This window comes from Siniperca chuatsi, linkage group LG6 (genome assembly GCF_020085105.1).
Source record: "Siniperca chuatsi isolate FFG_IHB_CAS linkage group LG6, ASM2008510v1, whole genome shotgun sequence".
Classification (NCBI taxonomy): domain Eukaryota; kingdom Metazoa; phylum Chordata; class Actinopteri; order Centrarchiformes; family Sinipercidae; genus Siniperca; species Siniperca chuatsi.
The window spans coordinates 26,603,222-26,617,206 of record NC_058047.1 but is presented as its reverse complement, the minus strand read 5'-3'; positions in this window follow the sequence as shown (position 1 = coordinate 26,617,206).

The window sequence follows — 13,985 nt, the reverse complement described above, 5'->3', positions numbered from 1 at the left end:
GGCTACTAGATGAACTACACAGAAATACACTACAGACTGTAGTCTGTGACAACCAGAACTGTTTGTTATTTTGTTGTTTGTTACTGCATTTGTCCTTTATATTTCTTAACAGTAGATGTTTCTTCATGTTAAATAGCTTCAATGTATTAAGCTACCTTTTAGTAGTAGTTTGTCATGTAGCTTGCTACTTTCAACAAAACTGTAGTGTTGCTGTAGCTTAACACACAGTCCATATCTTTGGACCAAAGAGTTGGACAGGCCAATGCATACGTAATGTCTGTTCACTGGCCCGTCTTTAGGCCTCTACTGTTGCTAGCACTCAGTGAGATCAACAAACATAATGAGACATTTTCATCATGCTTACATGACTAATTAGTGAGTTTGTTTAAGTCTGTTTAATATTCAGGTGCAGCAACATTTTCAACATCCTCTGTGAAGCCGTCAGAAAGATTTCTTATCGATCCAGTGCATGTGATACATGCAGGCCTCATTGTGAAGCCACAGTGCACTTTAGATGATTGACAGGCTGTTGTATTTCCTCAAAAGAGTGTGAACCAGTGAACCTGGTTAATAAAACATTAGAAGCGCCTGAGAGGACCGGCTGAAACGAGGGGTGGGGGAGAAGGGGTCACTGGTGTTCAACCACCATCATGGCCTCAGAGCAAGCGCAGGATCTCCCCATCCTCCAAAGCACATCACAGGGGGTCCATGTGGCCTCATTAAAATCAAGGATATCACATGTAAGGACCAGAGGAAGAGGGCTAGTCCCAGCTCAAAGCGCCTGGACTCCCAGGGTATTACTCTTTGAGGAAGCGCCACTGGAGAACACAGGGATAAAGCCTCAAACCGTTAAAACAATGGACATTTAACACAGCCTTTGCACTCTCCCTTCTCCAGGACTCATTCAGCTAATGCTTCAAAGATAGTGCCGCTGCAGCTACGGAGCTACTCTGACTTGGATTGGAAGTGAGCCATGTCAAGTTCACCTGATTTGATTTCTTAGATAACCTTGTTGGATGGAGTGATAAAGGCTGGCAGCTAGCTGTGTTATGTGGTGGTCTGAGCCCTCTTTGCTTTGGATCTACTCCATACTCTGAAACACTCCAGGATCTGTTAGATCTCCACTGTTTTCCACATACACAATAGTCTTTTTCATTCCATTCATTACCAAGGAGAAAAACACTGATATATGCAGTTAAACTGCATAATTGGGCCTTAGCGGAGCCTTTTTTCATTGAACTATTTATTTTTCATGATATCTCAATAATTTACATGGCTGATTGTGTAAAGAGTGCGGGAAGAGTGAGCTGTTAGGCCTATTTTCTAAGTCATTGCGTTTGTTCAGCTGTCTGCCTCACTGTCGCATGTATTTCATCTTTTCCGTCCTTTATTTATTCTGGTCTTTGGATGCCTTCCTAGTCATGTATTAAAGCTTTGCAGCTTGGCGGCGACAGTGCGGCTGTCAGAGCGGGGGGTGCCGTTGTGCATCATCACTGCCTTTAATGGCTGGCATCAAGTTCTGACAAGGCTACTTAAAGCAATGGGCTTAGCAAAATGAGGGGACGGGCGGCTGGCACACCTTGGGATAAATAAATCGTTTATTTTTGTTTTAGTTTTATAGCTACATTTCCAGTAAGCAGCAGCCCCCTGTCGCAGGTCATACTTATAGCTGACTTTCCTGGTTAAAGAAGAGGGTCAGAACCGACTATACAAGACAGTATTGTTAGAGAACATTTACCGCGTTGAGATGTCATTAAAAAGCTGCTGTCAGACTCAGGGGCACTCTCTGACCAGGTCTGTTGTGAGAAGAACACCTATAATGAGTGGGTGGCACACAGGGAGGAGGAGGGGGGCTGTTCTGGTTTGTTTATGGATACAGTCTAAGAAAGCTCTTGTTTGGGGGGACAAGGGTTCACGGCGAGCAGAGGGTAATTATGCTCCATCCGGTGACTTCGGGATGCTTCACAAAACCTGACACAGGAGGGCAGGCGTGCCAGGCGAACAGGAGGAGGGAAGGGAGGGTGGGGGGGGGAAGCACAGGAACAAACGATGGTGACAGTGATATTATGGTGCTTGCAAATACACACACATACAGTACACACACACACACACACACATGCATAAACACACACCATCCGTGTAACTGGCATGTGCCCCAGGAAGGCAGGAATGCCAGGGAGAGAGGAAGCAGCAGAGAGTTAATTAGGGCTTGGATACACACTCTTAGGGCTCTCACACCTCACTCACCTCCAGCCTGCTTCCTTCCTGTCATTGTTCCCTACAGTTCAGCCAGGGAGGCACACACAACAAGATGGCCCCCAAATAGCTGCTCCCTCTATGACAAGTTTACCTCAGTAGTGTTAGAAAGGAGCGTCGGAGAGGACTGTGTGTGTCTTTCAGTGTGTGTGGCTCACACACAGGTCTAGTCGTACATTTAACTATTTTTACTTGAAGAGCCAAAACACAGGGAGTCCAGCTGTTTATTTACTCATTACCCAATTATCACTCTCACAGCTAGGCGGCATGGAAACGTGAAACTTTCCTGTGAGAACAGAAGTGCAGAGCATGCTACATGTTGAGTACACACTTGCCCCAGTTGACAGCAAATAGACGTGACACATAAGGCAAGCGGTGTGCTGCGTTATGTCAGGAGACAATATGACATATTTTGGACTGCAAGCCAACAGTGAGATGCATTAGTCGGTGCACTGAATTTACCGTATCTATTTAGAATGTGTGTTGTGTGTACGTGGTGTGAGTGGAGGCTGCAGTATAGAGTTGCTGTCTGCAACCCTGTCTCCTGTAAGTAATTTGGTTTGCCCATCGTGTATTGGAAGAAACGTAACTGCTGTGTTTCATTCTTAACACAATGCTCACATGCCATATGTACACTGAAACAGTTATTGGTCGCTGTAATAATTATCCTCGCCATACTGGCTGTGAAGTGGTCCCTTCCCAAAGCAAATACAGCATACTCCACTTCTTCTGTGTAAAAATGCTAACATTCTAAAATGTTAGCTAATATGAGGCTTCAGCACTCTCAGTTAGCCAAATTAGGAGAGTATCTTCGCCCTGGCTGTTGCTTGTAGGTTTACTGTTGGTGTTTTGTCCTGGCAACAAACCTACCAGGAGGTATTCCTCTTCCATGGCTCTGAAAGGATACACTGGCCATGGAAACACAAAGGAGGAATGCCATACTGATTAGACAGCAACGTTTGAAGATACCCACTTGGTTTACCTAAAGCAGAGAATGCTTTAGAATGCATTTTTGCACAAAATGAGGGCTATGGATTGTGTCCTCCATTAGGATTTGGCATTATGACTGTAGAAGCCATTAGACAATATGAATTTATCAATATTTTGACATACCATTTACACCACAGTAGATTTCCATTTAATATCTCTGGGTATAATAGGTCATTGGCAATCCAAGCTATCCAATGCTGCAAATCAATGAGCAGGACTGCCTCATACTGTAGCAATGTGGGATTTTTTTATTGTTTTTGCATCAATTTGTTTAAGATGGGGTCTCAATTGAAATGTCAGAAAATGTACCATACCACAAGATATATCAATATTGTTATATAAAATTACCTTTATATTATCCATATGCCCATTTCTATCCGCTATCTTTCAGTGTATATATGAGTATTGTATTAAGATGGATGTATGAAGGTTAGGGAGAGAGAGTGATTTTGCTTTAATGTTGAAAAAGTCAAGTCGCGCTTCTTCTTCCTTGAACTTGTCGCAATGTCGCCATGTTCCTAGAGCTCAGCAAGTACTTTGGTGGTATTTTGGTTGACAGAACCAGTGGCAGCTATGAGAATAAAACCCCAGTTCTTATAAATAGTTGTTTTCCCTTAAATATCACCATGAAAATGTTAATTATGCTTTATTTGCCAGGAGTGGATACTGTGGCGAAAACACATGAAATACATAGCATTTACAATAACAAAAGTATTTGCTATTGTAAATCAGTTGTACACTGACAATTTTTAGGGGACAGGGTTGGTGGTCTGTTTCCAGTCCCTATGTAACTATTACACCAAAACATCAGCCGGTTCCTACTCCTGTGCTCTACTCCACTACTACTTTATTCGGTAGACTTCAGCATAATCTCACTTCTTAGAGAAAACAGCATCTGCTTTGGTTTAGTTTATTTTATTCTGCTAGTTTTGAAAAGATGGGAGAGTTCCTGTTATCATAACAGATGGTGAGTGGAACCTCACTAACTCCGACCCCAAAGGAATTACTGTTGAGTATTCAGATGGCAAGCATATAATACTGGACAATTTGGTGTTCAAATATGGCAAGTTGAAGCATTTCCATGCATTGTATGAGCATTCATTTTCTTTTTGCATGGTCAGTCATCTATACTCTAAGTGGCAATTAATTGATGTAAACTATTTTGCGTTGCCACAGGCGTTAGATTAAAGACTGGTGGCCATGTCTTTAGTTTAATTAAGCATGAAATCAGTACAGTTCAATATAGTGTAACACAACGATTTATTTTCTGCAGATAAGAGAGGTGCTTATTATGTCAAGAGAGTCGATGGTTTCTTATATTGACAGGATTCAAGTGTTGCCTGCAACACCATTGGCAATCTATCTGTTTTCTCAGAGAATTTCCCTAATTGGAAAACTTAATATGTAACTAAATGTAAATGAAACTAAACGCACCAAGCTAAAAATTCAGTCAAAAAAATCCTTAAACTAAATGTTATTTATATTTTATTTCAAAAAATGAAATGTGATAGAGTATTTGTGCTGCTTGGCTAGTTGCAAATACCAGAGAAAGAGTGTGTTATTATGTGTTCTTGTGTTTGCACTGATTGAGGAACATACAGGCTGGCTCTTTGGCAGATGTACAGAACGTCATGTATAATATATGTGTGCTCTTTCAGCTATGCACAAAAGCCAGATGTTCGTTCTATCAGCGGGTCCCCGCGCCGTAAACATGTTGGAACACGGCGACGAAAACCAAACAACAACAAACAAGTGTTTTCTGTTACCAACAGCAGCCATTTTGGAACAAATAACAAAAGGACTTTTCGGGACTCTCGACAGCGGGAGGCCTGAAAGTTGTGTTTTTCCAGAGAAAGAGTGCCAGTGTTTCTCCTACATTTACAGTTTTTTCGTTGTGTCTATCCGTCTTTCTTTCCATATCAGGTTGATGAGAGAGTTTCTTTTTTGTTGTATTGCATGTGTGGTTTCCAGGAGTCTCTTGGAGTGCAGTTTTGGCAGGGTGACAGAGAGCTCTCTCAGGGCTAAACAAACAGCTGTGGCATATGGGTAGGACGTACAGCGCAGCGCCACGTCTGAGCAACACAGCAGAGAGGATGAGGGACTTGTGGGAATGTAAAACCTAACGTGCCTGTGTTTAATGGCCTGGTCAGTCACATTATTGCAAATGCTAGCAGCAGCAGCCCCACTCGTCATTAATTAGGAGCAGGGGCCTGAGCCATGCCCCGCGATGAAAGCCCGGTGATGCCACGACGAGGGAGCGAGGAGGAGGAGGAGGACGGGGGGATGCTCTGCGAAGACCCACCCCTGGGTATCCATCACACGCAGCCATCACTCGGGAGCAGAGTAGACCTGATAAATAAATCAACTTAGAGGCCCAGTGAGGTTTCAGGGCCTATTCCTCTTTATGAGTACAGCAGGGTGAGAGATTGAGAGAAGGAGGAAAAAAAAAACTTTGACTTCTTCATGCCTTGGTCCCAGTAGGCATGAGGACCAAAGACGCCAACTCTGTGATTCTTTCAAAAATTAAATATATTCACTTATCTGAAAGGCCCAGGCTCAAGATCCTCATCTTTTTCTTTAACATCCAAGATAAAAGTGTGAGGACTTTCCCATTGGCTTTCAATCGGCAGCTCTTTGAAAACTCATACTTAATGATTTGAAGGTCTTAGAACTTACTTTGGGACAACAATTTCTGAACTGCCCCTTTTATGTGGAGATGAGTAGAAAAGGCCTGTATGAAAACATCAGGGAGCTTCAAATTACCCCAACTTTAGAAAGAACATTGGTTGTTAGGGCTTAATTGAACATGACTGACTTTACTCCAGCAGCCCATCTTTATTTTCAATCCACTCCCCAAAGTTTTATTTGTGCCGTTATTTATTTATTACAGACAAAAGTGAAAGACATGTCTTGGATTTAGTTGAGTTTCTTGAAAGTAACATTACAGATGGGGACATTACAGTTACACCTTCAAACCGCTTTCACTACAATGCTGCAGTGATTTGTGCCCCGAGGTGAAGGAGCAGAGAAATGTGTCGACATGGGTTTCACCCCTTCAAACTAGTGTTTCATCTTCAGAAGTTCAAATTAAATACTTGAGTGGTGGATTTTAAAATGCGTCCCCATCAAAACACCCTATGGAACAGGAGACGAAAGAACAATCCAAATTCCCTGTGCACTCTGTCTCAGTTAGAAACTTAATGGTTGTGTTTACCTTCTCCCCCTGAATGTTTTCTCTCAAGGCTCTCCTTTAACATACTGTATTTGACTCTAGGAAACATTTCATTCAATCTTATTTTCCTATCGCTTCCTCATTCCGTTTGTTCTCAGCTGCTGTTAAGTTTGCTGCAGTTTGGCAAGTGTTACATAGCCTGAATGGGAGATGTGTCTTAAGGCACATTTCTCCCTGACAGAGGCTGCTGTATGAGAGGGGTGACAGCGTCGGCTGGAAATTCTTTCTTCCTTTGTGGTTCAGATAAGTAAGCATGCACAACACCCCTGTGATTAAAATCTCCTTCTGATATTTCTATCAAGATTTCTATTAGGAGACAGACAGGGGAAAGAGGCTGCCAAAACAGCGCGCAGGAAAAGACAAGTATATACATCCTGAGAGTGGAATACCATTCGAAAAGAGCGGCAGGTATTTAAAATATTTAAGCCAAACTCTTTGGCATTTTTCCCCGGTGTTTATTGTTTGTTGATTGCTAGGATCAGAATACATTTGCAAGCAGGGATTCCAAACCCGGAGCAGTACATCTCGTGCGAAAACGTGGACCGTCACTCACAGAGAACAGCGGAAATTTGACATATGAGGAACGAGCCCTGCCACGCACTTGCTGACAGTGCTGCATTTCACCCCATCTGCAGCCCTACAGGCAGAGAGCAACAATCAACAATCTCCAAAAGTACCTGGTAATTGTGTTCCCACCATACAATTATGTACGGTAGCCCACAAACAGCAGCGAGCTTTAGTTCCGCTTCCTCACCGTTTCTAATATTTTCACCCATGTCTGAGACAAAAGAGTCATTTACATTTCCTTGGGCGAGTGCTCTCTGCCCCCCCCCCCCTCTCGTGTTCTCTCTCTCACTAACAAAAGCTTATTTAACCCAAGGTTAGATTACAACAGTGAGGTGATTGCCTGGCCCTCCTCCAGCTCCCCATTATCAAGGGGCCACCACCTAATCTGGAGGAGCAGCTCTTCATTAATGTATTATTAACAAGCCTGTTACAGTGTAATGCAGGAAAAGGCTCTCCACTGGGGATAGTCCTAATGGGGAGGGCAAGAGTGTGCCTAGTGAAGCAGATTACAACGAAAGGCCAACGAATTGGGCTGAGAGGGGACTGATGAGGCCTGCCCCTTATCATCCTCCACAATGGATCACAAAGAGTCATTTTACCAATTAGGTTAATTGCATATTTGGAATGTTAAAGACAAGAAGGTTTAATTGAAAGACACTCTCCAACCCCCACAGCGACGGTGTTGTAAACAATCTCATCTGCACACATGTGGCGATGCCTCAAAGAGAGTGAGTGTTAGATCATTGTTTCATTTCATTCTGGCGATATCAAACTAGATGTATGAGTGTGTTCTGCCAGTTATTTACAGCATATGGATACAATATCACACTTACTGCACTAATACCATTTTTTGTCAGAAACTTTATTTAGAGCAAGATGTTTGAATACTAAACACCAAAAGCAAATATTCCACTATTTTCAATTTACAGTACATGAATGTCCATTTACAGTGTATACGTGCAGACCATGAATGACAATAATACTCATCAGTAAAACATTATATTCCTCCAAAGTATTAATTAATATTGTGAAAAGTATATATTAGATCAAATAATTGTTTTAAGATATTTTGTGTGCAAAAATTCACAGGTTCTCAAATGTGAATATTTGCTGTTTTTTTTCAGTCTTCTGTGATACTGAACTGAATGACAAAACAAGACATCTAAAGATGTCATCTTGGGCTCTGGAGAATTGTGATGGGCGCGTGTCAATATTTTCAACATCATAGGCCTAAATTATAATTGAGAAAACAATCAAGCACATTAATGGACAATGAAAATGAAAAGTGTTAGTCGCCAAAACCAACAATGAATTTATCTTACTAACAAGTATTGTCTGTGTAGCCAAAGCCTCATCTAGCTTATTCCTCTGTGCAATCTAGCTCCAACACTTCAATGAGACACATCGTTGCACTGGGTGACATTTTCCTTCATTATGTCGAACACACACACACACACACACTCTAGTGTTTTTTTGAGCCAATCCTAAATAGACTACTCGTGCACAAAAGCTGTGGCTAAAAAATGGTTACCAACAAATATTCTATTTAATCCTGTTTGCTAAAAACCTACAGCACCCAGCTGTTTTAGGAAATTATTAATCCTTTTTTTTTAATGAAAGTATAATGTATATTTGTGACCAGTTTTTAATGACCTAAATCTTGGGAACCAGTGGGCTTGAGGCTAAGAGCCACAGACAGTAGAAACAGTGTTGTTGGTTTTGGTCATAGACCTGTTGACAATAAGAAAAGTGTTGCATTTCACCGGCCTTATCCTTTTAACTGTAATCATGCATCTCTACCATAACACTACACACTTTTTTGCTTCTAGTTGCTAAATTCTGGAATGGCTAACATGCTAGCAAACGGGAAATGGCTGCATTACGGTTAGAGCACTGTCTTAGAAGAATACAAAAGCCTATGCTGAGAAAAGCCCAAATTGAGATGCATAATGTGGAAGTTGTATCAACCCACAACAATCCTGGTATTACTGGCACATGCTATCTGTTTTCCATGCAGTGTTGACTAAAAGCCTACTTGGGAAGATAACAAGAAAAAAAGGCACTTATGTGAGCTCTTTTCTTACTCAGAGTACTGTCTCTAATGAATAATGAACAATTCAACTAGTATTTTTTGGAGCAGAATTACTTTTCTTTTACAATCCAAATTCTGGCCCATGTCTGTTTTATCCTCGTCACGTGACATTTACCAAAACCTCGTTAACCACGGCTCCAGATTCCTCCTGCCTATAAGCACATGTTCCTCCCACCACTCTTCACACTCCCTCTCTCCTGTCTAATTGACTTCATGCCTGTTCATGAAAAGGATCCTGGTTTCCACCTGCTCTGCCTCTATTCACAGCGTAACACCAAATTCTCCTGTGCTCTCACTCTATTAACAGAGATCATACCCAAGTTCAGCTCCCCGCTATTATTGCAGGAGATGCTAAAATCTCATTTTCAACTCAATTTAACCTGGTCTACGTCAGGGGGAATGGAAAAGTCCTCTCTCAGACTTAATTATGAACATACAGTACTGCAAGTCAAGAAAATCTTTTCATATTAACATTTTGATTATTGCTTGGCAGCCAGGAAACAACCATTTGTATGCTATTTTAAGCTTGTATATTGTAACCAGACTCAATTTAATAATTTCACAATTTAAATATTTCTGTGGCTTAGTATATTGTGTATGTTTTTAGGTGCGGTAATTGGTGCTAGTGTTGTTAGAATCCTTTTGTAAACTTACTATTAAAGGTTCCTTCATTTGATTCAATCTTTTTCAACTAGGTGCCCCAATTATAGTTAATAATTCAGTGATCTTTATGCAGTTAGTTCAAGTGACCTAGATAGCAGGTTTTTTAACGAAGTAGTCTCTTGTTTCATATTCCACTTGCTTCCATTGAGAGACCCATTACCTGGCTTCACTGTGTCACAGCCAGCCTTCACCCTGACTCCCCCGAAATGTAAACTCCCCTATAAATTGACTCTGGAGGTACAGTGTCTGCGCCTATCAGACAAGATTGTCAGATAATGTCATTCAGTGCTGTTGCTGCTCAGTACAGATGTGGGTAGAAGTGTGTTGGCTATGGCACATTCCCATTCTGCGCTCTCAGAAAGAATCCAGCTACACTTTGATTCGATCACCCATATGGTTATTCATGTTTTTTAGCAGACGACAGACTTAATTCAAATGCAGCATCGAGAGATAGAGGGTTCCTTCTAACAAGAGTAAGAGGTGACGTTTATGTGGCATCCTTGAGGAGGCTGTCTGTGGCTGTTGCTTTGAGCTCCCCTCAAGCAGATACACAGATCCTTAGCAGAAACAGTCTGGCTCAGTGTTTAATGGTACACCAATACCAGGTTCAGTATGATACCGAGGCTCCTGTCTGCGCTCCTTCCTCCCAGCTATTGAGCACTGTTACCGGGCCATCTGTGACTAAGTGCTGTGCAGTTACCCCAGTTTTGGAGCATTACCCCCAGCACATCTATGATCTTAATGAACCCACAAGCTTTTTACTGTCAATCAATAATTGAACAGCCACTGAAGGAGCTTTTTTCCACAGCTATTTGAGGGGGCACAAGGGTGGCTGAGTTTACCCAGCAAGTTAAAATGCACATCGGAAAGCTTTGCCAGACTGAATACAGCTGCTGCTGAGGGGGATGCAGAAGCAAGTGTACCCAGGCTTTATTCTGTAGGCTGCGGGATTTTCTTGTTCTTTTTTGGGCATCTGTATTGAGCCTAATCCACTAAATCAGTTTTGAGCGGCATAATGACATACAAACACACAGTAAATACATGGTCTCAGCCGTTTCTATCCAATCCTCATTTTCACCTCATTTACGCCTATAGGGATGCATCTGACTACTATTAACAACAGCCCAACATTGCACTCTACTAGCAGTAACACCTTCAAGCAACTGTCAAGCTAGGCATGATTGAGGCTGACCGTGAACTCAGTCAGGCTTTATAGCTATGAAATGCTTTTTGCAAGTATTCAAACAGTAATTACCCCATTATCAGATTAAGTCTTCCATAGAGGTTGTGGCTATGTTTAGGTTAGGTCAAAGTAAGTGCTGAATGCACAGTGCGCACCCTAAGGCACAACTACGGTGACCTTGAGAGCTCAAGGCCCTGCAAATCAAATAAAAAAATACATGCAAATAGACAAAAAACAAGCCAAAAAAAGGAAACATCTTTATCAATTTAACAAAACATATGACAGACAACACAACCACATAGAGAAAAGCACTGCTAATAGAGAAGCCATATGTGATACCGGCTATGTTAGCCTGTATGCTATAAACACTTGTGTGTGTTGTGTGCACCAGAATTTAGTTGCACCAGCTATTCATGAATCCATTACTAAGTTTGAACGTAAGTTCTTAGTAACTATTAGCTAGTTTCATACCAGTGTTTACTAAAACATCTATAGCACTGTCCAATCACAAGCAATTTAATATGTAAACAGGAAGTCACTGTAGCATCACAAGCTAGCATAACTTCCAAAATTAGAGTTTAAGAAGCACAGAAGATATATCTGTTGTAAATGTAGGATTTACTTAGTTTTATTTATGTCTGCATACATGGAGAAATATGTGTATTTCAGTTAGTATTCATACACTTGAAAGGGAAATATCCAATTATGCTAACCTAACTGACAATATTTACTCATTTAGTGTTACTGGCATACTGTTTCATAATTTGAGGGGCTATATTATTTATTATATATATTATTATGTTATAGTGTTATATTGGTGAAATATAATTTAAAATCTTATTAAACAGCATTTATGAAATTTCAGGTCAGATATGTTGAACGTACTCCATATTACCTATTACTCTTCACTCTAAACGGGTCATATATTAGCATGCTATCATTAGTTTTGACAGTTGGTTTGGTTAGTTACACAACTGTTAGTACACCTGGCATTAGTGGGTGTTAATGTTTAGTAACAACTTTTTTAGAAAGCTGTGCTGTGTTGTCAAAGTAGTGAAGATCTTTTCTTCATTTGATTGCGTTTTGTCTATTTGCATGAGCGTTCTTACGCTGCAGTTTGTTGAGCTCTCTGGGCCACCATACACAACAGATAACCAAGCTACTTCCTAAATGATGCTGCACCCGCAGCTCAAAACTCACTGATCTGCTCTGAAATGCTTTAGGAAGTTAATATGAGTTTCATCCACCTATTCATTGTGACTTTATTGCTGAAATGAGGTGTGAATTCAGCATCTACCCGGCCTGTGCTTGTGAAACTCCCACCATCAGCTGGCAATAACAGTGTTCTTGGGTTGCTTTTAGCCGGGAGGTTAAGCAGCTGAGAGCAGAGTTTTTCTTCCTCTAGTATTCCCTATAGGCAGGAGTGGAATACTAGAGGAAGTATGTCCCTTGGTTCTCTTAGCCCTCTTTATCCTGAGACTTCCACAGAATAGACCTTAAACCACTTTAGCTCTGCTTTATGGTATCATCATTGAGTCACTTGTGACATGTAGATGCACAGGGTGCTAGAGATCTACAGATTCATCCATTATTTATGAATTGTGTCGCAAGGATATAATGCTGCTATCTTATTGTGGGGTACTTGGCCTTTCGAACCTCGCTCACAAACTGCGCCATCTATTCACAGATAGTGATGCTGAGCTTTTCATTCCACGACTGCTCGTGTAGAGAGTTTTGCATCTGCCAGGGGAGCTGTGCTAGACCGGACTCGAGCTGTTTGTTATGTGCATTTCCAGTTTTGCATTATTTTATGAAGATTTGAAGGGTGTAAGCAAACAACTTTCAGATCCGCCTGAGGCTGGCCCTAAGACGTGAAAAAAGCCATGTCCTGCATTCTCCTGGGAACCACAAATCCTTCTCCACACAAACTTCCCCTTAATTAGTTGGACTGTGCGTAATGGGAAAACATTAGTATTGTTATGAGGGGAAAGGGAGTTTGACTGACAAGGTCCTGCTCTTAACTTTTGTTGAATTAAAAGAGGATAGCTTTCGAAGGTTTGGTATATTGAAACGGCCATTTGCATATTTGCGGCTATATTAAAAGGGATTAGCTCCAGCCAGTGAAGCACAACAAACAGAAGGAGGAGGACAGCGTGGTTTAATATCACAAATGACACCCAGGGAGTTACCCCCTAGCTCCAAGCCTGATTACAGCTTCTTAATTAGGACGGCTTCTCAACTCTCACACATCTTCTTCTCCTGCTCTGCCGTGTACGGCAGGAGTTTAGTCCCAGATTCAATATTTACCCTGCACTCCTCTACTTGTACCAGGAGTTTTTACCGGGGATAGAGAGGTGAGTTGGGGGTAAAATTAATCATGAAATCTGCTCCTCGTATGCAGGTGCAAACCAATTAGCAGACTGGCATTTAAAGCGCTTTAATTAATATTTTGTCACAGATGAAATCAGATATCAATTATGTTTAAATGCCTTTCATACCAGTTTTCAAATATTGGGGTCCTGAGTGTTGCATTATTGGCAGCTGTGCTTCAGCAGGTTGGAGATTTAACTTCCTCTGTTGACACCTCACATTTGCAAACATGTGCTGTGTGCAAACTGTGGCACAGTAACAAAGTTGTTACATGCTGTATTTTATTATGTGAATACAATATATTTTAGGGTGTATCTTTAAATAATAATAATGAAATCTCTTAGGGTATGGCAGTATTTTATATCAGATGAAATACCACCTTAAGGATTTCACATGGCAGCTTTTGTCACCAGTATATCCACATACAATGCCAACTGAATGACCCAAATGACTACTGATTGTTGTTTACATTTTACAGATGGGCATGACAGTAAATATGTAGGAGTAGCACTTGATTTAATGTTGGAAAATCTGCTTTGGTTTTGTAATTTATAAATTGTTTCTAGTTAGTAATTGTATGCTACTTCTACTACTTCTACTCTACTACATTTCAGAAGCAAATGTTTGACTTT